The sequence below is a fragment of the Oncorhynchus masou genome, unplaced genomic scaffold, assembly GCF_036934945.1.
Source record: "Oncorhynchus masou masou isolate Uvic2021 unplaced genomic scaffold, UVic_Omas_1.1 unplaced_scaffold_1332, whole genome shotgun sequence".
Classification (NCBI taxonomy): Eukaryota; Metazoa; Chordata; class Actinopteri; order Salmoniformes; family Salmonidae; genus Oncorhynchus; species Oncorhynchus masou.
In genome coordinates, this window is record NW_027003196.1 from 67,446 (window position 1) to 92,680 (window position 25,235).

Consider the following 25,235-nt stretch of genomic DNA (forward strand, 5'->3'; position numbering starts at 1 on the left):
CCTAACCACTGCCGTAACTAGTAGACCTAACCACTGCCGGTAACTAGTAGACCTAACCACTGCCGGTAACTAGTAGACCTAACCACTGCCGTAACTAGTAGACCTAACCACTGCCGGTAACTAGTAGACCTAACTACTGCCGGTAACTAGTATAACTAACCACTGCCGTAACTAGTAGACCTAACCACTGCCGGTAACTAGTAGACCTAACCACTGCCGTAACTAGTAGACCTAACCACTGCCGGTAACTAGTAGACCTAACCACTGCCGTAACTAGTAGACCTAACCACTGCCGGTAACTAGTAGACCTAATCACTGCCGGTAACTAGTAGACCTAACCACTGCCGGTAACTAGTAGACCTAACCACTGCCGGTAACTAGTAGACCTAACCACTGCCGGTAACTAGTAGACCTAACCACTGCCGTAACTAGTAGACCTAACCACTGCCGGTAACTAGTAGACCTAACCACTGCCGGTAACTAGTAGACCTAACCACTGCCGGTAACTAGTAGACCTAACCACTGCCGTAACTAGTAGACCTAACCACTGCCGTAACTAGTAGACCTAACCACTGCCGGTAACTAGTAGACCTAACCACTGCCGTAACTAGTAGACCTAACCACTGCCGGTAACTAGTAGACCTAACCACTGCCGTAACTAGTAGACCTAACCACTGCCGTAACTAGTAGACCTAACCACTGCCGGTAACTAGTAGGCCTAACCACTACCGGTAACTAGTAGACATAACCACTGCCGTAACTAGTAGACCTAACCACTACCTTACTCATGAACTTAGTTCAACTGTTGTACCCCATCAGAACCCAACATAATGCTTGTTTTACTCCATTGTTTGTGAACAATGTCATTGTAAACACAAACTGTATATCTTAAAAAATATCTATTTATATCATATTGATATCATGCATGGTCATTCCTTACATCCATAGCTCTGTATGAGTTTCCCCTTTCCCTCAGCGTTTTACCGAAACAGTGGCAGGGTGTCACTGTGTTATAGTTTGAACTGTAGAAGGCCCCTTTAACCCATACAACGGTTTCAGTCCCGCTACCAAGGTTACAGCTAAAAGCTTGCTATGCTGACAACTGCTGTGTGCTGAGTGCTGAGCTTGGCTGAGGCTGCAGCCTACAGTTAGTTGGTTATAAACAGTGTGACTTGATGGACTCTGACGTTTCTCCTCCTGCCCTGCAGCCAGCAGCCTGCTGTGTCTCCTCCCAGATCAGGGCACTATGTACTGTGTTGGTGTGGTGTCTCCTCCTAGATCAGGGCACTATGTACTGTGTTGGTGTGGTGTCTCCTCCCAGATCAGGGCACTATGTACTGTGTTGGTGTGGTGTCTCCTCCCAGATCAGGGCACTATGTACTGTGTTGGTGTGGTGTCTCCTCCCAGATCAGGGCACTATGTACTGTGTTGGTGTGGTGTCTCCTCCCAGATCAGAACACTATGTACTGTGTTGGTGTGGTGTCTCCTCCCAGAGCAGGGCACTATGTACTGTGTTGGTGTGGTGTCTCCTCCCAGATCAGAACACTATGTACTGTGTTGGTGTGGTGTCTCCTCCCAGAGCAGGGCACTATGTACTGTGTTGGTGTGGTGTCTCCTCCCAGATCAGAACACTATGTACTGTGTTGGTGTGGTGTCTCCTCCCAGATCAGGGCACTATGTACTGTGTTGGTGTGGTGTCTCCTCCCAGATCAGGGCACTATGTACTGTGTTGGTGTGGTGTCTCCTCCCAGATCAGGGCACTATGTACTGTGTTGGTGTGGTGTCTCCTCCCAGATCAGGGCACTATGTACTGTGTTGGTGTGGTGTGGGTATTGAGATTAGGTTAGCGTGAAGGCCAGATGTATTGTGGGTATTGAGATTAGGTTAGCGTGAAGGCCAGATGTATTGTGGGTATTGAGATTAGGTTAGCGTGAAGGCCAGATGTATTGTGGGTATTGAGATTAGCTTAGCGTGAAGGCCAGATGTATTGTGGGTATTGAGATTAGGTTAGCGTGAAGGCCAGATGTATTGTGGGTATTGAGATTAGGTTAGCGTGAAGGCCAGATGTATTGTGGGTATTGAGATTAGGTTAGCGTGAAGGCCAGATGTATTGTGGGTATTGAGATTAGGTTAGCGTGAAGGCCAGATGTATTGGGGTATTGAGATTAGGTTAGCGTGAAGGCCAGATGTATTGTGGGTATTGAGATTAGGTTAGCGTGAAGGCCAGATGTATTGTGGGTATTGAGATTAGGTTAGCGTGAAGGCCAGATGTATTGTGGGTATTGAGATTAGGTTAGCGTGAAGGCCAGATGTATTGTGGGTATTGAGATTAGGTTAGCGTGAAGGCCAGATGTATTGTGGGTATTGAGATTAGGTTAGCGTGAAGGCCAGATGTATTGTGGGTATTGAGATTAGGTTAGCGTGAAGGCCAGATGTATTGTGGGTATTGAGATTAGGTTAGCGTGAAGGCCAGATGTATTGTGGGTATTGAGATTAGGGTTAGCGTGAAGGCCAGATGTATTGTGGGTATTGAGATCAGGTTAGCGTGAAGGCCAGATGTATTGTGGGTATTGAGATTAGGTTAGCGTGAAGGCCAGATGTATTGTGGGTATTGAGATTAGGTTAGCGTGAAGGCCAGATGTATTGTGGGTATTGAGATTAGGTTAGGCGTGAAGGCCAGATGTATTGTGGGTATTGAGATTAGGTTAGCGTGAAGGCCAGATGTATTGGGGTATTGAGATTAGGTTAGCGTGAAGGCCAGATGTATTGTGGGTATTGAGATTAGGTTAGCGTGAAGGCCAGATGTATTGTGGGTATTGAGATTAGGTTAGCGTGAAGGCCAGATGTATTGTGGGTATTGAGATTAGGTTAGCGTGAAGGCCAGATGTATTGTGGGTATTGAGATTAGGTTAGCGTGAAGGCCAGATGTATTGTGGGTATTGAGATTAGGTTAGCGTGAAGGCCAGATGTATTGTGGGTATTGAGATTAGGTTAGCGTGAAGGCCAGATGTATTGTGGGTATTGAGATTAGGTTAGCGTGAAGGCCAGATGTATTGTGGGTATTGAGATTAGGTTAGCGTGAAGGCCAGATGTATTGTGGGTATTGAGATTAGGTTAGCGTGAAGGCCAGATGTATTGTGGGTATTGAGATTAGGTTAGCTTGAAGGCCAGATGTATTGAGATTAGGTTATTGCCAGATGTATTGTGGGTATTGAGATTAGGTTAGCGTGAAGGCCAGATGTATTGTGGGTATTGAGATTAGGTTAGCGTGAAGGCCAGATGTATTGTGGGTATTGAGATTAGGTTAGCGTGAAGGCCAGATGTATTGTGGGTATTGAGATTAGGGTTAGCGTGAAGGCCAGATGTATTGTGGGTATTGAGATCAGGTTAGCGTGAAGGCCAGATGTATTGTGGGTATTGAGATTAGGTTAGCGTGAAGGCCAGATGTATTGTGGGTATTGAGATTAGGTTAGCGTGAAGGCCAGATGTATTGTGGGTATTGAGATTAGGTTAGCGTGAAGGCCAGATGTATTGTGGGTATTGAGATTAGGTTTGAAGGCCAGATGTATTGTGGCTATTGAGATTAGGTTAGCGTGAAGGCCAGATGTATTGTGGGTATTGAGATTAGGTTAGTGTGGTCCCTCTAACCTACATTTGAACCTCCATTCACTCTCTTGTGGGAATAGTACATGGATGTGTGTGCACAGTACAGTTGATTGTGTGTGTGTGTGTGTGTGTGTGTGTGTGTGTGTGTGTGTGTGTGTGTGTGTGTGTGTGTGTGTGTGTGTGTGTGTGTGTGTGTGTGTGTGTGTATTTTCTCAGAACCCAAGCCAGTATATGCCCAGCCAGGCCAGCCTGATGTGGACCTGCCAGTCAGCCCCTCTGATGCCCCTGTGCCCAGCGCTGCCCACGATGACAGTATCCTACGGTATGTAGAAGTCTCTAACAGTATCCTACAGTATGTAGAAGTATCTATTCACCTGTCTCTAACAGTATCCTACGGTATGTAGAAGTCTCTAACAGTAAATGACTTAAATGTAATGTAAATGTATCCTACGGTATGTAGAAGTCTCTAACAATATCCTACGGTATGTAGAAGTCTCTAACGGTATCCTACGGTATGTAGAAGTCTAACAGTATCCCACGGTATGTAGAAGTCTCTAACAGTATCCTACAGTATGTAGAAGTCTCTAACAGTATGTAGAAGTTTAACAGTATCCTACAGTATGTAGAAGTCTCTAACAGTATCCTACGGTATGTAGAAGTCTCTAACAGTATCCTACGGTATGTAGAAGTCTCTAACAGTATCCTACAGTATGTAGAAGTCTCTAACAGTATCCTACAGTATGTAGAAGTATCTATTCACCTGTCTCTAACAGTATCCTACGGTATGTAGAAGTCTCTAACAGTATCCTACGGTATGTAGAAGTCTAACAGTATCCTACAGTATGTAGAAGTCTCTAACAGTATCCTACAGTATGTAGAAGTCTCTAACAGTATCCTACAGTATGTAGAAGTCTCTAACAGTATCCTACAGTATGTAGAAGTCTCTAACAGTATCCTACAGTATGTAGAAGTCTCTAACAGTATCCTACAGTATGTAGAAGTCTCTAACAGTATCCTACAGTATGTAGAAGTCTCTAACAGTATCCTACAGTATGTAGAAGTCTCTAACAGTATCCTATGGTATGTAGAAGTCTCTAACAGTATCCTACGGTATGTAGAAGTCTAACAGTATCCTACGGTATGTAGAAGTCTCTAACAGTATCCTACAGTATGTAGAAGTCTCTAACAGTATCCTACAGTATGTAGAAGTCTCTAACAGTATCCTACAGTTTGTAGAAGTATCTATTCACCTGTCTCTAACAGTATCCTACGGTATGTAGAAGTCTCTAACAGTATCCTACGGTATGTAGAAGTCTCTAACAGTATCCTACAGTATGTAGAAGTCTCTAACAGTATCCTACGGTATGTAGAAGTCTCTAACAGTATCCTACGGTATGTAGAAGTCTCTAACGGTATCCTACGGTATGTAGAAGTCTAACAGTATCCTACGGTATGTAGAAGTCTCTAACAGTATCCTACGGTATGTAGAAGTCTCTAACAGTATCCTACGGTATGTAGAAGTCTCTAACAGTATCCTACGGTATGTAGAAGTCTCTAACAGTATCCTACGGTATGTAGAAGTCTAACAGTATCCTACGGTATGTAGAAGTCTCTAACAGTATCCTACGGTATGTAGAAGTCTCTAACAGTATCCTACGGTATGTAGAAGTCTCTAACAGTATCCTACGGTATGTAGAAGTCTCTAACAGTATCCTATGGTACCTCCAACCTCCTGTCCTGCTCAATATTACGACAAAATAACGTTTTAACTTCAATGATCTTTGGCAGGGGACATCAAACAAATATAATTCCTAGAAGGGACAAAGCCCCTTCGACCATTGACTTGAATGGGAATAGCCATTCTAGAAAGACTATTTCTATGGGTGACAGAACGTAAATATCACAGAGTGGGTCATTAACTGTCTATAACTGTCTTTCCTCTGTCCCCATCTCACCCTTTGTCCTCATTCCTCAGGCCAAGTATGAAGCTGGTGAAGTTTAAGAAGGGGGAGAGTGTGGGTCTGAGGCTGGCCGGGGGGAACGACGTGGGCATCTTCGTAGCAGGAGTCCTGGAGGACAGCCCAGCAGCTAAGGAGGGTCTGGAGGAGGGGGACCAAATTCTCAGGGTGAGACAGGATACACCAGCAACTACACACTTCGCTACGGCAACACTAAGGTTGTCGGTTCAATTTCCACAGGGATCACGTACGCATACAAAACATGTATGTGCTCACTTTATTTTTATTTAACGAGGCAAGTCAGTGAAGAACAAATTATTATTTACAATGACAGCCTACCAGGGAACATTGGGTTAACTGCCTTGTTCAGGGGAACAGTGGGTTAACTGCCTTGTTCAGGGGAACAGTGGGTTAACTGCCTTGTTCAGGGGAACAGTGGGTTAACTGCCTTGTTCAGGGGAACAGTGGGTTAACTGCCTTGTTCAGGGGAACAGTGGGTTAACTGCCTTGTTCAGGGGAAGAACTACAGCTTTTCACCTTGTCAGCTCGGGGGTTTGATGTAGCAACCTTTCGGTTACAAGTCCAACGCTCTGACCACTAGGCTACCTGCCGTCCCTCCACTCTAACCACTAGGCTACCTGCCACCCCTCCACTCTAACCACTAGGATACCTGCCGCCCCTCCACTCTAACCACTAGGATACCTGCCGCCCCTCCACTCTAACCACTAGGCTACCTGCCGCCCCTCCACTCTAACCACTTGTTCCAGAGTGGCACAGCGGTCTAAAGGCCCTGCATCTCAGTGTAAGAGGCGTCACTACAGTCCCTGGTTCAAATCCAGGTTGTATCACATCCGGCTGTGATTTGGAGTCCCAGAGGGTGGCGCACAATTGGCCCAGCGTCGGACGGGTGTAGGCCGTCATTGCATCATTGTAAATAAGAATTTGTTCTTAACTGACTTTGTTAAATTAAGGTTAAATAAACATGAATTGAATCAATGCTATCAGCTACAGAAATCCAATATTATATAGTTGCCACTGGGATTAAACAAATATTAAAATATGTTTCATACACTAGATCAGACTAAAGATTTACAGGGGATAATGCTCCAACAGTACCACTGGTTTACATCTCAAATGGAAGCCTATTCCCTAAATAGTGCACTACTTTTGTCTAGGGCCTATGGGGATCTGGTCTAAAGTAGTGCACTCTCAATGGAAAAGGGTGCCATGTGGGACAAGGCCCAAAGCTTTTCCTTCGCTGGTTGATTTAATGGTTTGAAACAGCCGGCTGCTCCAAGATTCCTGCTCTTTCAGAGTCAGTCTCCTAGCAATGTGCTCACACAAAAACAGTGTCTCTCTAGATCACACACAAAAACAGTGTCTCTCTAGATCACACACAAAAACAGTGTCTCTCTAGATCACACACAAAAACAGTGTCTCTCTAGATCACACACAAAAACAGTGTCTCTCTAGATCACACACAAAAACAGTGTCTCTCTAGATCACACACAAAAACAGTGTCTCTCTAGATCACACACAAAAACAGTGTCTCTAGATCTCACACAAAAACAGTGTCTCTCTAGATCACACACAAAAACAGTGTCTCTCTAGATCACACACAAAAACAGTGTCTCTCTAGATCACACACAAAAACAGTGTCTCTCTAGATCACACACAAAAACAGTGTCTCTCTAGATCACACACAAAAACAGTGTCTCTCTAGATCCCTCCTCTCTCCTCCCTCCTCCACCCCCTCCTCTCTCCTCCCTCCTCCACCCCCTCCTTTCTCCTTTCTCCTCCCTTCTCCACCCCCTCCTCTCTCCTCCCTCCTCCACCCCCTCCTTTCTCCTTTCTCCTCCCTCCTCCACCCCCTCCTCTCTCCTCCCTCTTCCACCCCTCCCTCTTCCAACCCCTCCTCTCTCCTCCCTCTTCCAACCCCCCCCCCCCTCCAGAGTCAATGTGGAGGCTATATACAGGGGGTACCGGTACAGAGTCAATGTGGGGGCTATATACAGGGTATTACGGTACAGAGTCCATGTGGAGGCTATTTACAGGGTATTACGGTACAGAGTCAATGTGGAGGCTATATACAGGGTATTACGGTACAGAGTCAATGTGGAGACTATATACAGGGGGTATCGGTACAGAGTCAATGTGGAGGCTATATACAGGGGTACCGGTACAGAGTCAATGTGGATGCTATATACAGGGTATTATGGTACAGAGTCAATGTGGAGGCTATATACAGGGGGTATCGGTACAGAGTCAATGTGGAGGCTATATACAGGGGGTATCGGTACAGAGTCAATGCGGAGGCTATATACAGGGGGTACCGGTACAGAGTCAATGTGGAGGCTATATACAGGGTGTTACGGTACAGAGTCAATGTGGAGGCTATATTCAGGGGGTACCGGTACAGAGTCAATGTGGAGGCTATATTCAGGGGGTACCGGTACAGAGTCAATGTGGAGGCTATATACAGGGTGTTACGGTACAGAGTCAATGTGGAGGCTATGTACAGGGTATTACGGTACAGAGTCAATGTGGAGGCTATATACAGGGGGTACCGGTACAGAGTCAATGTGGAGGCTATATACAGGGTATTACAGTACAGAGTCAATGTGGAGGCTATATACAGGGTATTACGGTACAGAGTCAATGTGGAGGCTATATACAGGGGGTATCGGTACAGAGTCAATGCGGAGGCTATATACAGGGGGTACCGGTACAGAGTCAATGTGGAGGCTATATACAGGGTGTTACGGTACAGAGTCAATGTGGAGGCTATATTCAGGGGTACCGGTACAGAGTCAATGTGGAGGCTATATTCAGGGGTACCGGTACAGAGTCAATGTGGAGGCTATATTCAGGGGGTACCGGTACAGAGTCAATGTGGAGGCTATATACAGGGGGTACCGGTACAGAGTCAATGTGGAGGCTATATACAGGGTGTTACGGTACAGAGTCAATGTGGAGGCTATATTCAGGGGTACCGGTACAGAGTCAATGTGGAGGCTATATTCAGGGGTACCGGTACAGAGTCAATGTGGAGGCTATATTCAGGGGGTACCGGTACAGAGTCAATGTGGAGGCTATATACAGGGGTACCAGTACAGAGTCAATGTGGAGGCTATATACAGGGTGTTACGGTACAGAGTCAATGTGGAGGCTATATACAGGGTGTTACGGTACAGAGTCAATGTGGAGGCTATGTACAGGGTATTACGGTACAGAGTCAATGTGGAGGCTATAAACAGGGGGTACCGGTACAGAGTCAATGTGGAGGCTATATACAGGGTATTACAGTACAGAGTCAATGTGGAGGCTATATACAGGGTATTACGGTACAGAGTCAATGTGGAGGCTATATACAGGGGTATCGGTACAGAGTCAATGCGGAGGCTATATACAGGGGTACCGGTACAGAGTCAATGTGGAGGCTATATACAGGGTGTTACGGTACAGAGTCAATGTGGAGGCTATATTCAGGGGTACCGGTACAGAGTCAATGTGGAGGCTATATTCAGGGGTACCGGTACAGAGTCAATGTGGAGGCTATATTCAGGGGTACCGGTACAGAGTCAATGTGGAGGCTATATACAGGGGGTATCGGTACAGAGTCAATGTGGAGGCTATATACAGGGGTACCAGTACAGAGTCAATGTGGAGGCTATATACAGGGTGTTACGGTACAGAGTCAATGTGGAGGCTATATACAGGGTATTGCGGTACAGAGTCAATGTGGAGGCTATATACAGGGGTACCAGTACAGAGTCAATGTGGAGGCTATATACAGGGGTACCAGTACAGAGTCAATGTGGAGGCTATATACAGGGTATTACGATACAGAGTCAATGTGGAGGCTATATACAGGGGTACCGGTACAGAGTCAATGTGGAGGCTTTATACAGGGGTACCGGTACAGAGTCAATGTGGAGACTATATACAGGGGGTACTGGTACAGAGTCAATGTGGAGGCTATATACAGGGGTTATCGGTACAGAGTCAATGTGGAGGCTATATACAGGGGGTACCGGTACAGAGTCAATGTGGAGGCTATATACAGGGGTTATCGGTACAGAGTTCATGTGCAGGGGTTAGTCGAGGTAATTGAGGTAATATGGACATGTACGGAAGAGTTAAAGTGACTATCCATAGATTATAAACAGAGAGTAGCAGCAATGTAAAAGAGGGGTCTGGGTAGCCCTTTGATTAGCTGTTCAGGCGTCTTATGGCTTGGGGGGTAGAAGCTGTTAAGAAGCCTTTTGGACCTAGACGTGGCTCTCAGATACTGTTTGCCATGCGGTAGCAGAGAGAACAGTCTATGACTAGAGTGTCTGGAGTCTTTGACAATTTTTGGGGCCTTCCTCTGACACCGCCTGGTGTAGAGGTAACTGATGGCAGGAAGCTTGGCCCCATTGATGTACTGGGCCGTACACACTACACTCAGGAGTGCCTTGCGGTCGGAGGTCAAGCAGTTGCCATACCAGGCAGTGATGCAACCAGTCAGGATGCTCTCGATGGTGCAGCTGTAGAACCTTTTTAGGATCTGAGGATCCGTGCCAAATATTTTTTGTTTCCTGAGGGGAAATAGGCTTTGTCATGCTCTCTTCACGACTGTCCTGTTCAACATGAGAAGTGGCAACCCGTCACATGTCCTCAATTCTTTCCAAGGCCCACATCATCAACATGTGTTGTGCTGTAATCTGTTATAGATTCTACAATACACAAACGTAGACCATATGAAACGTTGAAAGAATAACCTTCAATCTCCTTTCTCATGGTCACCGTTGGACAACCTTCCTCTTTTCTTCCTCTTTTCCCAGGTTAATAATGTCGATTTTGCTAATATAATCCGAAGAGGCGGTGCTGTTCCTCCTTGACCTCCCTAAAGGTGAAGAGGTCACCATCCTGGCCCAGAAGAAGAAGGATGGTGAGTGCAGGAGGACGAGAGGAAACTGGATGAATCACAGACTGAGGACTGGTCCCGTTCACTCCATCCCTCCCAGGGTTTTTCAAACGTCTCCTCGGAGATCCCCAGACGGTCCATGTATTTGAACTATTCCACAGCTAGCTTACCTGATTCAACTGGTCAACTAATCATCAAGTCGATGACTACTTGAATCAGGTGAGGAGCTAGTTCAGGGCTAGCTATTTAAAAAAATATATATATTTTTTTTTTTTATGTCTGGGAATCCCTGAGGAGAGGTTTGAAAAACACTGTCATATATCAATATTTGCAGATCTGAAGGTTCCGATAGGTTCAATGAGTTGATCTGAAGGTTCCGATAGGTTCAATCAGTTTATCTGAAGGTTCCGATAGGTACAATTAGTTGATCTGAAGGTTCCGATAGGTACAATCAGTTGATCTGAAGGTTCCGATAGGTACAATCAGTTGATCTGAAGGTTCCGATAGGTACAATCAGTTGATCTGAAGGTTCCGATAGGTACAATCAGTTGATCTGAAGGTTCCGATAGGTACAATCAGTTTATCTAATGGTTCCGATAGGTACAATCAGTTGATCTGAAGGTTCCGATAGGTACAATCAGTTGATCTGAAGGTTCCGATAGGTACAATCAGTTGATCTGAAGGTTCCGATAGGTACAATCAGTTGATCTGAAGGTTCCGATAGGTACAATCAGTTGATCTGAAGGTTCCGATAGGTACAATCAGTTTATCTAATGGTTCCGATAGGTACAATCAGTTTAGTGGTGAAGCTTCCACCATACAGATCTGCAATCATCAAATAATTAGGGCCAAGGTAATGGTAGGGAAGCAAATTGGGACCAGTTGAACTTCCATCATCTGAGATTTATCTCTATTGCTCTGCTCTGCTCTCCTTTCTGTCTGTCTCTAACTCTAACTCTGTCTCTGACTCTTGTCTCTAACTCTGTCTCTGACTAACTCGGTCTCTCTCGTAACTCTCTCTCTCTCTTAACTCTCTGTCTCAACTCTCTGTCTCCAACTCTGACTCTGTCTCTAACTCTGACTCTGTCTCTAACTCTTGTCTCTGACTCTGCCTCTGACTCTAACTCGGTCTCTCTCGTAACTCTCTCTCTCTTAACTCTCTGTCTCTCTCTTAACTCTTTCAACTCTCTGTCTCTCAACTCTCTGTCTCCAACTCTGATACTCAAACTCTGTCTGTGTTCTGGTCCAGTGTACCGGCGGATCGTGGAGTCTGATGTGGGCGACTCGTTCTACATCCGGACCCACTTTGAGTATGAGAAGGAGTCTCCGTACGGCCTGAGCTTCAACAAAGGAGAGGTGTTCAGAGTGGTGGACACCCTGTACAACGGCAAGCTGGGCTCCTGGCTGGCCATCCGCATTGGCAAGAACCATCAGGAGGTGGAGAGAGGCATCATACCTAACAAGAACAGGTGATGATGACACTATTTCCGTCTTCTCTTCAGTCCATTTTGGCTCCTCTCTGGGTGTTAAATCATAATGAGGTTGAGTTTTCACAGAAATCAGTTTATTTGTTTATTTGAAAACAGAATGAAAACAGAATGTGTTCTGTATAACTTACCTGGTTTTTAGACAATCATGTAAATGTGTTAAAATAATAGGGGAAGATTCACGCTGGTCACAAGTCATCAGAACAATGTTAACGTCACGTTGTCCTCGCGTAGCTTTAACCACATTTGTTATGATTATCATTGCCTCTGTGTTGGCAGTATTGAGGTTAGCCGTGCCAAGTGTACTGGACAGTGTCACGGACACATGAAAGCCCTCTACAGAGGTGTCTCTACCAAGAACTCTGTCTGTCCCTCTCATTCTCTTGTTCTGAATAGAAAAGCAACTCTAGCACACTGGTGATTTTGATTCCCCAAAAATGCATATTTCAAGCATATTTTTCACCAACATTTCAATCAATAGACCTTCATCATCTGAGTTATACAGAGAACTAAATCTCATTCTCATTTTTTTAAATACTATTTTTTTTGTACCCTTTTTTTCTCCCCCAATTTCCTGGTTTCCAATTGGTAGTTACAGTCTTGTCTCATCGCTGCAACTCCCGTACGGACTTGGGAGAGGCAAAGGTCGAGAGCCATGAAACACGACCCAGCCAAGCCGCACTGCTTCTTGACACAATGCCCATCCAACCCGGAAGCCAGCCCGCACCAATGTGTCAGAGGAAACACCGTACACCTGGTGACCGTGTCAGCGTGCACTGAGCCCGGGCCGCCACAGGAGTCGCTAGAGCGCGATGGGACAAGAACATCCCTGCCGGCCAACCCCTCCCCAAACCCGGGAATTGTGCGCCGCCCTATGGAACTCCCGGTCATGGCCGGCTACGACAGAGCCTGGACTGCCTTAAACCACTGCACCACTCGGGAGACCTACTCTCATTCTCTTTTACAGAGAAAAACATAATAACAAACTTCTCTCCACTCTGGGCGTGAAATACAGCCTCCCCAAGACAGCAGGGTTAGGGTTAGTTATCGAGTTAGTTATCGAGTTAGTTATCGAGTTAGTTAGTTATCCAACTCCCTCTCCTCTGTCTCCAGAGCGGAGCAGCTGTCCAGCGTGCAGTACAGCCTCCCCAAGACGGCTGGGGGCGACAGGGCAGACTTCTGGAGGTTCAGGGGCCTGAGGAGCTCCAAGAGGAACCTGAGGAAGAGCAGAGAGGACCTGTCGGCCCAGCCCGTCCAGTCCAAGTTCCCCGCATACGAGAGGGTGGTGCTTAGAGAAGGTGAGGATGACTTGCCTTGTAATAACACATTAGAAATTCTTATCTGTGCTAAAAAAACATAAAGTCTCCTCCCTCAGCCCCTCCTCCCTCAGCTCCTCCTCCCTAGCCCCTCCTCTCTCTAGCCCCTCCTCCCTCTAGCCCCTCCTCCCTCAGCCCCTCCTCCCTCAGCTCCTCCTCCCTCAGCCCCTCCTCCTCAGCCCCTCCTCCCTCAGCCCCTCCTCCCTCAGCTCCTCCTCCTCAGCCCCTCCTCCTCTCTAGCCCCTCCTCCCTAGCCCCTCCTCCCTCAGCCCTTCCTCCATAGCCCCTCCTCCCTCAGCCCCTCCTCTCAGCCCCTCCTCCCACAGCCCCTCCCTCTCTAGCCCCTCCTCCCTCAGCCCCTCCTCTCTAGCCCCTCCTCCCTCAGCCCCTCCTCCCACAGCCCCTCCTCCTAGCCCCCACAGCCCCCCTCCTCTCTAGCCCCTTCTCCCTCAGCCCCTCCTCTCTAGCCCCTCCTCCCTCAGCCTTCTCCCTCAGCCCCTCCTTCTAGCCCCTCCTCCCTCAGCCCCTCCTCCCTAGTTCCTTCTCCCTCAGCCCTCCTCCCACAGCCCCTCCTCTCTAGCCCCTTCTCCCTCAGCCCCTCCTCCCTCAGCCCCTCCTCCCTCAGCTCCTCCTCCCTCAGTTCCTCCTCCCTCAGCCCCTTCTCCCTCAGCCCCTTCTCCCTCAGCTCCTCCTCCCTCAGCTCTTCCTCACTAGCCCCCACTCCCTCAGCCCTCCTCTCTAGCCCCTTTTCCCTATCCCCTCCTTCCTAGGCCCTCCTCCCTTAGCCATCCTCTCTTGCCCCTCCTCCTTAACCCCTCCTTCCTAGGCCCTCCTCCCACAGCCCTCCTCTCTAGCCCCTCCTCCCTCAACCTTCCTCTCTAGCGACTCTTGTAAATCGTAACCTGTTTCTAATAGTGGTGAGCTTTCATAACGTAGCTCCAACTATAAATATTGTCTTTCAATTGATAGAGGGGAGAAAAAGACCCCTGGGTTGTAAACACTACGGTTTGCTGCTACACAATCCTGACCCAAATATTCTGCTTTTACTAACTGTTACGCTGTTTTTAAATGAAACAATTGTTATTGCTTTTAGAATGTGTCTTTTCTTTAGTTGTGTAGTTTTAGTTATAAATTTGTGTTAAAGTTCTATGTCCATTAGCGTCTTCTGTATTTCGTCATGTTTCCAACGTTTGGTGTGGAAACTGTTGCGTCTTCCACAGCTATCGGAGAGCCAAATAAAAATCACTATTCCTCCCACTCAGTCTAATGTACTTTTGATGGCCTTCTGTTGGGGGTGTTTGTCCAGCTGGTTTCCTGAGGCCTGTGGTGATATTTGGACCCATCGCTGACGTGGCACGAGAGAAACTCTCTCGAGAGGAGCCCGACCTGTTCGAGCTCGCAAGTGAGTAACAGAAGTGTATCGAAATGACCTGAAAAGTTTTCTAGAATTCCATTAAAACACGAGTTAATTATAGAACGATGAAAAGAACCACGCAATGAAACTATTTCTTTCCCCTTGTTGTTTCAGAGAGTGAACCTCGAGACGCGGGGAAAGACCAGCGCAGTTCAGGAATCATCCGTCTCCACACCATCAAACAGATCATCGACAGAGTGAGTTTTCCCTTTTTGTAACACGTAGAGTCACTCATTTCAATAGGACTCATTTTGATTTTTTTCTTCGTTTTTTTTTCCCACAATTATTGTGGCATGACGTTCTCTTTAAACATTTTTGGCGATGCAGAATTTGTTTTTTTCCAAATGTTGTCTTTGTTGTCCATTTTCTATTCCACTCATGATGAAAAGAGAACAGGATTCACTGGAGAATCACTGACTGTGTTGAGGCCCTCTGCCCCAGTAGGAGGAATCACTGACTGTGTTGAGGCCCTCTGCCCCAGTAGGAGGAATCACTGACTGTGTTGAGGCCCTCTGCCCCAGTAGGAGGAATCACTGACTGTGTTGAGGCCCTCTGCCCCAGTAGGAGGAATCACTGACTGTGTTGAGGCCCTCTGCCCCAGTAGGAGGAATCACTGACTGTGTTGAGGCCCTCTGCCCCCCAGTAGAAGGAATCACTGACTGTGTTGAGGCCCTCTGCCCCGGTAGAAGGAATCACTGACTGTGTTGAGGCCCTCTGCCCCGGTAGAAGGAATCACTGACTGTGTTGAGGCCCTCTGCCCCAGTAGGAGGAATCACTGACTGTGTTGAGGCCCTCTGCCCCAGTAGGAGGAATCACTGACTGTTGAGGCCCTCTGCCCCAGTAGGAGGAATCACTGACTGTGTTGAGGCCCTCTGCCCCAGTAGGAGGAATCACTGACTGTGTTGAGGCCCTCTGCCCCAGTAGGAGGAATCACTGACTGTGTTGAGGCCCTCTGCCCCAGTAGGAGGAATCACTGACTGTGTTGAGGCCCTCTGCCCCAGTAGGAAGAATCACTGACTGTGTTGAGGCCCTCTGCCCCAGTAGAAGGAATCACTGACTGTGTTGAGGCCCTCTGCCCCCCAGTAGGAGGAATCACTGACTGTGTTGAGGCCCTCTGCCCCCCAGTAGAAGGAATCACTGACTGTGTTGAGGCCCTCTGCCCCAGTAGGAGATACACTGACTGTGTTGAGGCCCTCTGCCCCAGTAGGAAGAATCACTGACTGTGTTGAGGCCCTCTGCCCCAGTAGGAGGAATCACTGACTGTGTTGAGGCCCTCTGCCCCAGTAGGAGATACACTGACTGTGTTGAGGCCCTCTGCCCCAGTAGAAGGAATCACTGACTGTGTTGAGGCCCTCTGCCCCCCAGTAGGAGGAATCACTGACTGTGTTGAGGCCCTCTGCCCCAGTAGGAGGAATCACTGACTGTGTTGAGGCCCTCTGCCCCAGTAGGAGGAATCACTGACTGTGTTGAGGCCCTCTGCCCCAGTAGAAGGAATCACTGACTGTGTTGAGGCCCTCTGCCCCCCAGTTGGAGGAATCACTGACTGTGTTGAGGCCCTCTGCCCCCGGTAGAAGGAATCACTGACTGTGTTGAGGCCCTCTGCCCCAGTAGGAGGAATCACTGACTGTGTTGAGGCCCTCTGCCCCGGTAGAAGGAATCACTGACTGTGTTGAGGCCCTCTGCCCCAGTAGAGAACACTGACTGTGTTGAGGCCCTCTGCCCCAGTAGGAGGAATCACTGACTGTGTTGAGGCCCTCTGCCCCAGTAGGAGGAATCACTGACTGTGTTGAGGCCCTCTGCCCCCGGTAGGAGGAATCACTGACTGTGTTGAGGCCCTCTGCCCCCCAGTAGGAGGAATCACTGACTGTGTTGAGGCCCTCTGCCCCAGTAGGAGGAATCACTGACTGTGTTGAGGCCCTCTGCCCCAGTAGGAGAACACTGACTGTGTTGAGGCCCTCTGCCCCAGTAGAAGGAATCACTGACTGTGTTGAGGCCCTCTGCCCCAGTAGGAGGAATCACTGACTGTGTTGAGGTCCCTCTGCCCCAGTAGGAGGAATCACTGACTGTGTTGAGGCCCTCTGCCCCAGTAGGAGGAATCACTGACTGTGTTGAGGCCCTCTGCCCCAGTAGGAGGAATCACTGACTGTGTTGAGGCCCTCTGCCCCAGTAGGAGGAATCACTGACTGTGTTGAGGCCCTCTGCCCCAGTAGAAGGAATCAGATTACTGTGTGATGTCTTTTCTGCCCCAGTAGGACAATCATGCAGTGCTGGACATCACCCCCAATGGAGATACACTGACCGTCTGAACTACGCCCAGTGGAAGGAATCACTGACTGTGTTCTCTGCCCCAGTAGAAGGAAACTGACTGTGTTGAGGCCCTCTGCCCCAGTAGGAGGAATCACTGACTGTGTTGAGGCCCTCTGCCCCAGTAGAAGGAATAGATTATGTAAGTGATGTCTTTTCTGGTATATAGGACAAACATGCAGTGCTGGACATCACCCTTCACCAGTGAGTAGAGAAGGGGAAGATGGAACCCAGACAACAAAGATGGGTCAAGAACAGAGAACCAGGCTCTGGAGTCCAGGAAGTCCGGGAAGACTGTAGAGAGAGCCCTGAAATTAAGGAAGAACAACCACCACCTCTTCACCAGTGAGTAGAGAAGGGGAAGATGGGAGAGATGGGAAGAGAGGAGGTGGAGGAGAGAGGGTGGGAAGAGTGTAGAGAGAGCCCTGAAACAAAGGACGAACAACCACCATCTCTTCACCAGTGAGTAGAGGGGGAAGATGGGAGAGATGGGAAGAGAGGAGGTGGGGGAGAGAGGGTGGGAGGAGAGTAGAGAGAGCCCTGAAACTAAGGAAGAACAACCATCCCCTTTTCACCAGTGAGTAAAGGGAGGGGCATTTGTTATGTCACGTTTCTGACAATATTATGACAGTATAATGAGGTATAGTTTAAAATTAAGTGTTTCCAAAACAACACGGGTCCGAGAATGTATCCCTGAGGAACTCCACAAAATATCTTGGCCCTATTAGATACCCGACTGTTTACATACACAAACTGCTCTCTATCATAAACCTAAGTATTCAACCATTTGTTTGCTTGGTTTCATGAAAGCAGCATGTTAAGAAAAGTGAATTGATATCTTGTAGAGTCCCTCAGGGATCCATTCTTTGACCCTTGAGTTGAATTGTTAACATGCTATTATCATGCTAACTAGTAGCATAATGCTAACTAGTAGCATAATGCTAACTAGTAGCATCATGCTTACTAGTAGCATCATGCTTACTAGTAGCATCATGTTTACTAGTAGCATGTTAAAAGGGATAGTGGGATATATTGGCTGCATTATGGCAACATGCTATTATCATGCTAACTAATAGCATCATGCTAACTAGTACCATCATGTTAGCTAGTAGCATCATGCTTACTAGTAGCATGTTAAAAGGGATAGTGGGATATATTGGCTGCATTATGGCAACATGCTATTATCATGCTAACTAGTAGCATCATGCTTACTGGTAGCATGTTAAAAGAGATAGTGGGATATTTTGGCTGCATTATGGCAACATGCTATTATCATACTAACTAGTAGTATCATGCTAACTAGTCTGCTGCTCCTCCTAACTACCAGCATCATGTTAACTAGTAGCATCATGCTTACTAATAGCATGTTAAAAGGGATAGTGGAATATTTTGGCTGCATTATGGCAACATGCTATTATCATGCTAACTAGTAGCATCATGCTAACTAGTAGCATCATGCTAGCTGTTCAGGTAGACTTCCAGTCATTGCGCTTACGCTAGTTTGCATTGGCTCACAAAAGTACCTCTTAACTTACATTTACATTTAAGTCATTTAGCAGACGCTCCTTTTAGATTGGCCGAAGAGACATAATTTGGCTTAATTGCCCAAATCTGGACACTATCCCTTTTAAATAAATAAAAACGGTAACCCTTTTGGCCTCCTGTCTTAGCCACCATCAACATGAACAACATGAACGATGGCTGGTACGGAGCTCTGAAGGAGACTATCCAGCAGCAACAGAACCAGTTGGTCTGGGTGTCAGAGGGCAAGGTGAGAGAAACACTCAGATGTCCATTATAGTTTTACGGTAATTAAAAAATAAATAATCTATCGTATGAATATGATACTTTGCGAACACAATGTGCAGGAGCTTCTTTCCTTTGAATAACATCGAAACATTTCCGACTCACCTGCTGAAGCAACCCTAAGAAAACTGTATATTTCTTCACATCTACTACTACCATCTCTCCTTCTGCTCTTACTCCTGCTGCCCCTCCTCTTCCTCCTCCTGTTCCTACTGCTCTTCCTCATTCCTCCTCCTCCTCCTCCTCCCCCCCCCTCCTCCTGCTCCTCCTCCTTCTCCTGCTCCTTCTCCTCCCCCTGCTCCTACTCTTCCTCCTGCTCCTCCTGCTCCTCTTCCTGCTCCTGCTCTTCCTCCTCCTCTTCCCCCTCCTCCTCCTGCTCCTCCTCCTCTCCCCAGGCGGACGGCGCGCCGGACGATGACCTGGACATCCATGATGACCGTCTGTCATACCTGTCAGCCCCAGGCAGTGAATACTCCATGTACAGCACGGACAGCCGCCACACCTCTGACTACGAGGACACGGACACAGAGGGCGGGGCCTACACCGACCAGGAATTAGACGAGACTCTCAATGACGAGGTGGGACGGATTCTTACATTTCTTTTTTTACATTTGATTTAATTCATGTTCGCTTGTCAAAAATACTGAATTAAGACAATTTATTTTATTTTTTTATATTTTTTTTACCTTTATTTAACCAAGCAAGTCAGTGTGTGCAAGTCAGTTAAAAACACATTCTTATTTTCAATGACGGCCTGGGAACAGTGGGTTAACTGCCTGTTCAGGAGCAGAACGACAGATTTGTACCTTGTCAGCTCGGGGGTTTGAACTCGCAACCTTCCGGTTACTAGTCCAACACTCTAACCACTAGGCTACGCTGCCACCCCAATACTTGGAGGGAAAAAATCATAATGAAGCATGAAGTAACTTGTTTCTAAATCCCATTAGGTTGGTCTTCCCACGGAGCCAGCTATCACCCGCTCCTCAGAGCCGGTCAGAGAGGACCCGCCCGTCATCCAGGACCCCTCGACTGGCGGTTACCCTGGATACCAGCACGTTGCCGTGACTCCGCCCGACCCGGCCAACCGCATCGACCCGTCCGGGTTCAAAATGGCCGCCGCTCCTCATCAGGTAGGGGAGAGAGGGAGGAATTGGAGGGAGAGATGAATGGAGGTTTAGAGTGAAACAGGACATGTGTTTGTTCCTTCAGTAAGAGAGACCCTTTACAAGGCTTTACAATATACATATGCATTTGTGTATACTATCTGTTTGTAGTTAACCACACTGTTGCAAATACATTGTAAACGGGTTTCTGGAAAAAGGATTCAAGGAGGAGGAACATGAGAGAGAAGGTTACTATGGAGATAGAAACTGCTGTAGTTTGTGGAGTGTTGCTGTGGTCTTTCTCTTGGCAGCCTGTTGCAATAAAAATGTCTCTTAACGATACTTCACAGCAAGACGATGCTGCTCTTCTGGCTCTTCCTTCCTCTCTGCTGCCTGCTGCGGTGGCTGTGGCGCCCCCTGTTGTTGAGGCTGAGTCACAGCAACCTGCACTGCAGGTAGAGGGTATGACCTCTGAACCCGAGGAGGAGGCTCCGGCTGCAGACTCACTCCTTAGCAGCCCCGCCCCTACTGAGCTAGCCCCGCCCCCAACACCACCATCACTCGAACCCCAACCCCTGTCTGACCCGCAGCTCGGCCCTGGTCCTGAACCCAAGGTATTCACCTACCTACCACCTACCCGCCACCCCAGCACCTACCTGCTGCCTCCCTAGAACACCTGGACCGGGCCTGGGCCAGTCATGCCCTTAACTGCCCCGCCCGGTTCTCTGCCCCGCCCATCTCCCCCCCAGCCTGCTGTCCTGTCTTCTTCTTCTCACACACTTCTTTATCCTCTGACTGGCTCTCTTGTCTGCATGCCCTGCCCACACTGTGTGACCACAGAGTTATATAACATGCACCTTGTGTGTGATTGGTCAGTGTGTGGTCAGTACACATGCACCAATCACAGTTGGTCTGCAGTCCACCCGGGGGGGGGGGGGGCTATTCTAGTCTGTGGGCACATCTGAAACCCCACCCCATTCCCTATTAAGTATATTTTAACCAGAGCCAGCCAAAGTTGTGCACTATATAGGGAATAGGGTGCCATTTTGTACCGGTCTGACTGTGTGACCGGGATAAGAAGAACCAGCGCCAACATTAACGGTTACTGTTGTCTCCTCCTCTTCCTCTGCATGGCCTCTAATGGTTCCTTTCAGCTTCTTAACTTCTCTGTGACTCTAGTTGAAGTTTAGTCCAATGTAGTTGGTATATGTACCGTATGCTGTAGTGCTATTATATAGTAGAATGTAGTTGGTAGCTGTTGTCGTAGATTGTAGTTGCATAAGATGCTCAACTGAATGTAATGTTGCATGACAAACTATGCTAACCTGCAGACAGTTTTCTTGGTATTTAATAGTCTCTGTCAAAGCGGTTGATTCGCTCTATGGGGGGGGGGGCTCATTACATAACTATATCTTCCATTGTAGCGTTGACTCACGTAAGAAGTTTACAGTGCCTTGCGAAAGTATTCGGCCCCCTTGAACTTTGCGACCTTTTACCACATTTCAGGCTTCAAACATAAAGATATAAAACTGTATTTTTTTGTGAAGAGTCAACAACAAGTGGGACACAATCATGAAGTGGAACGACATTCATTGGATATTTCAAACTTTTTAACAAATCAAAAACTGAAAAATTGGGCGTGCAAAATTATTCAGCCCCTTAAGTTAATACTTTGTAGCGCCACCTTTTGCTGCGATTACAGCTGTAAGTCACTTGGGGTATGTCTCTATCAGTTTTGCACATCGAGAGACTGAAATTTTTTCCCATTCCTCCTTGCAAAACAGCTCGAGCTCAGTGAGGTTGGATGGAGAGCATTTGTGAACAGCAGTTTTCAGTTCTTTCCACAGATTCTCGATTGGATTCAGGTCTGGACTTTGACTTGGCCATTCTAACACCTGGATATGTTTATTTTTGAACCATTCCATTGTAAATTTTGCTTTATATTTTGGATCATTGTCATGTTGGAAGACAAATCTCCGTCCCAGTCTCAGGTCTTTTGCAGACTCCATCAGGTTTTCTTCCAGAATGGTCCTGTATTTGGCTCCATCCATCTTCCCATCAATTTTAACCATCGTCCCTGTCCCTGCTGAAGAAAAGCAGGCCCAAACCATGATGCTGCCACCACCATGTTTGACAGTGGGGATGGTATTTTCAGGGTGAGGAGCTGTGTTGCTTTTACGCCAAACATAACGTTTTGCATTGTTGCCAAAAAGTTACATTTTGGTTTCATCTGACCAGAGCACCTTCTTCCACATGTTAAGTGTGTCTCCCAGGTGGCTTGTGGCAAACTTTAAACAACACTTTTTATGGATATCTTTAAGAAATGGCTTTCTTCTTGCCACTCTTCCATAAAGGCCAGATTTGTGCAATATACGACTGATTGTTGTCCTATGGACAGAGTCTCCCACCTCAGCTGTAGATCTCTGCAGTTCATCCAGAGTGATCATGGGCCTCTTGGCTGCATCTCTGATCAGTCTTCTCCTTGTATGAGCTGAAAGATTAGAGGGACGGCCAGGTCTTGGTAGATTTGCAGTGGTCTGATACTCCTTCCATTTCAATATTATCGCTTGCACAGTGCTCCTTGGGATGTTTAAAGCTTGGGAAATCTTTTTGTATCCAAATCCGGCTTTAAACTTCTTCACAACAGTATCTCGGATCTGCCTGGTGTGTTCCTTGTTCTTCATGATGCTCTCTGCGCTTTTAACGGACCTCTGAGACTATCACAGTGCAAGTGCATTTATACGGAGACATGATTACACACAGGTGGATTGTATTTATCATCATTAGTCATTTAGGTCAACATTGGATCATTCAGAGATCCTCACTGAACTTCTGGAGAGAGTTTGCTGCACTGAAAGAAAAGGGGCTGAATAATTTTGCACGCCCAATTTTTCAGTTTTTAATTTGTTAAAAAAGTTTGAAATATCCAATAAATGTCGTTCCACTTCATGATTGTGCCCCACTTGTTGTTGATTCTTCACAAAAAAATACAGTTTTATATCTTTATGTTTGAAGCCTGAAATGTGGCAAAAGGTCGCAAAGTTCAAGGGGGCCGAATACTTTCGCAAGGCACTGTATGTTACAAGCTTCTACCATAGGAAGTGACTGTCTGTCATTTACTAGAGGTGCTGTCTACAGGCTACACATCACCCGTTTTGAAATGAAGCCTTTCAGAAAATGTACAAAAAAAAAACTATATCTTTGACACCATCAAGAAAACATTATTTTTGACACCCCCCCCCCCCAAAAAAAAAACAACAACAATGTGACTACGTCAACTGATTGGTGATGACGTCATGAGAATACGGAACTTTTCAGGAGTGACTGAAAGACTTCTAGTCAAATATGCATTCAGAACGGATTAGGAATAATTGCTTGTGTACTTGCACTTTGACCTTTGTTAAATGTATTGATATATTTTGGAGTTACTACAATTTAATTGTATGAATGATGATGTGTTGTTTCTTAATTTATCTGTGTTCAGTCTTTGAAGATTTGAGCTGAACCTCTCAGAAACCTCCCCTTTAATTGATTCATTCTCTGATTTGAGCTGAACCTCTCAGAAACCTCCCCTTTAATTGATTCATTCTCTGATTTGAGCTGAACCTCTCAGAAACCTCCCCTTTAATTGAATCATTCTCTGATTTGAGCTGAACCTCTCAGAAACCTCCCCTTTAATTGATTCATTCTCTGATTTGAGCTGAACCTCTCAGAAACCTCCCCTTTAATTGAATCATTCTCTGATTTGAGCTGAACCTCTCAGAAACCTCCCCTTTAATTGATTCATTCTCTGATTTGAGCTGAACCTCTCAGAAACCTCCCCTTTAATTGATTCATTCTCTGATTTGAGCTGAACCTCTCAGAAACCTCCCCTTTAATTGATTCATTCTCTGATTTGAGCTGAACCTCTCAGAAACCTCCCCTTTAATTGATTCATTCTCTGATTTTGGGGGATTTTCTGTAGTTTCTGTAATTGTGTTAATTTTAAAAACATAGTTTTCCAAATGAGATTGACAAGTTTTCAACTTAATTTGCCATGTGATTGATACATTGGAAATCTTATTCACCCGAGCTCTGACCAAATACCTGTAACTAGCTAGTTCCTACTAGTATTAATGTCTCTATATTCCATCCGACTCCCCTGCAGATGTACAAGAAGGATCTGTACAGTCTGGAGGAACCAGTGAGAGTGAACCACAGCGGCATGAAGTCTTCTCTGAGCTACACCCACCAGCCCTACCAGGACCAACAGCCACACCGCCAGTACGACCACCCGCCTTACGGCTACTGTAGCGACGGGGGGGGCTACGCCGAACCAAAGCAGCCTCCCCAGGGGAACTTTGACCCTCACACTCCTCACCTGCACTACAACAACCGTGTGCCTCAACACTTCGACGACGGCCAGTGGCCCCCCTACGACCAGCAGACCTCTTCTCCCCAGCCCCCGGGGTACCAGCCTGGCCCGGGCCACCAGCAGGGCTACACTCCCAGGGGGACCACCCCTACGAGGACGGCCCAGTCAGGGACTACAGCCCCCCAGCCCTGCTATGATGAGGCACCGGCGGGGATGCAGGGCTACGACGGCAGGCCTCGTCACGTTAAAACTCCAGGGCCTATGCGGTACGATGAACCGCCTCCCCGCCCTCGGCTGGCCCTTACGATGCTCGCTCCCCTTACGAGTCAGAGTCCCCTCACTGCTACCCCGTAAGCTCGCCCCGCTCCCCAGACCCCCCCAAGCAGTATTACGGAGACTCTGCTCCTGGCCTGAGACCCTCCTATAACCCAGGACCTCCCAGCCGGGCGGTGGCTACAACCGTGAACCTCTAATGACCTCTGACCCGCCCCTGCCCCTCCCAAACCCGAACCCTTGGCCTCCCCAGGAGAGATGGGAGTAAACGCGGGGTCCAAGCCCCGGGGAGGAGGAAAGGGACGACCCGGCCATGAAGCCCCAATCGGTGCTCAACAGGGTCAAGATGTTTGAGAATAAAAGGTCGTTGTCTGTTGACCGGGCCAAGGAGGCTGACGACTCTACCGTGACGAGGGTAAGTGTATGACACGGCCAAACACCTAGACAGCATGCTTATCATGTATGTCTGGGGTAGGGCTGTTACAATAACCTTATTACCACCACACCAGTGGTCACTAGTCATGATGGTAGTCAAATTCCATAAGACCGTTTAGTCACGGTAATTAGGCTTCTCCAAGCTCTGATGCTGCTGATGGTACTGACTGGTACTCAGCACTCTATTGTCCCTCTAAACAATCTGATATCAATGTGAATGTGAATGGAAAATCTAATCAAACACTCCATGAGAGCCCATGAGCTCATGTT

The 25,235-nt window shown here is 47.3% G+C and overlaps 1 pseudogene; it reads left to right on the top strand.

The window, feature by feature from the left end:
- The window catches only part of LOC135530394 (tight junction protein ZO-1-like), a 71,043-nt pseudogene that overhangs the window by 27,427 nt on the left and 18,381 nt on the right, over nucleotides 1–25,235 (top strand).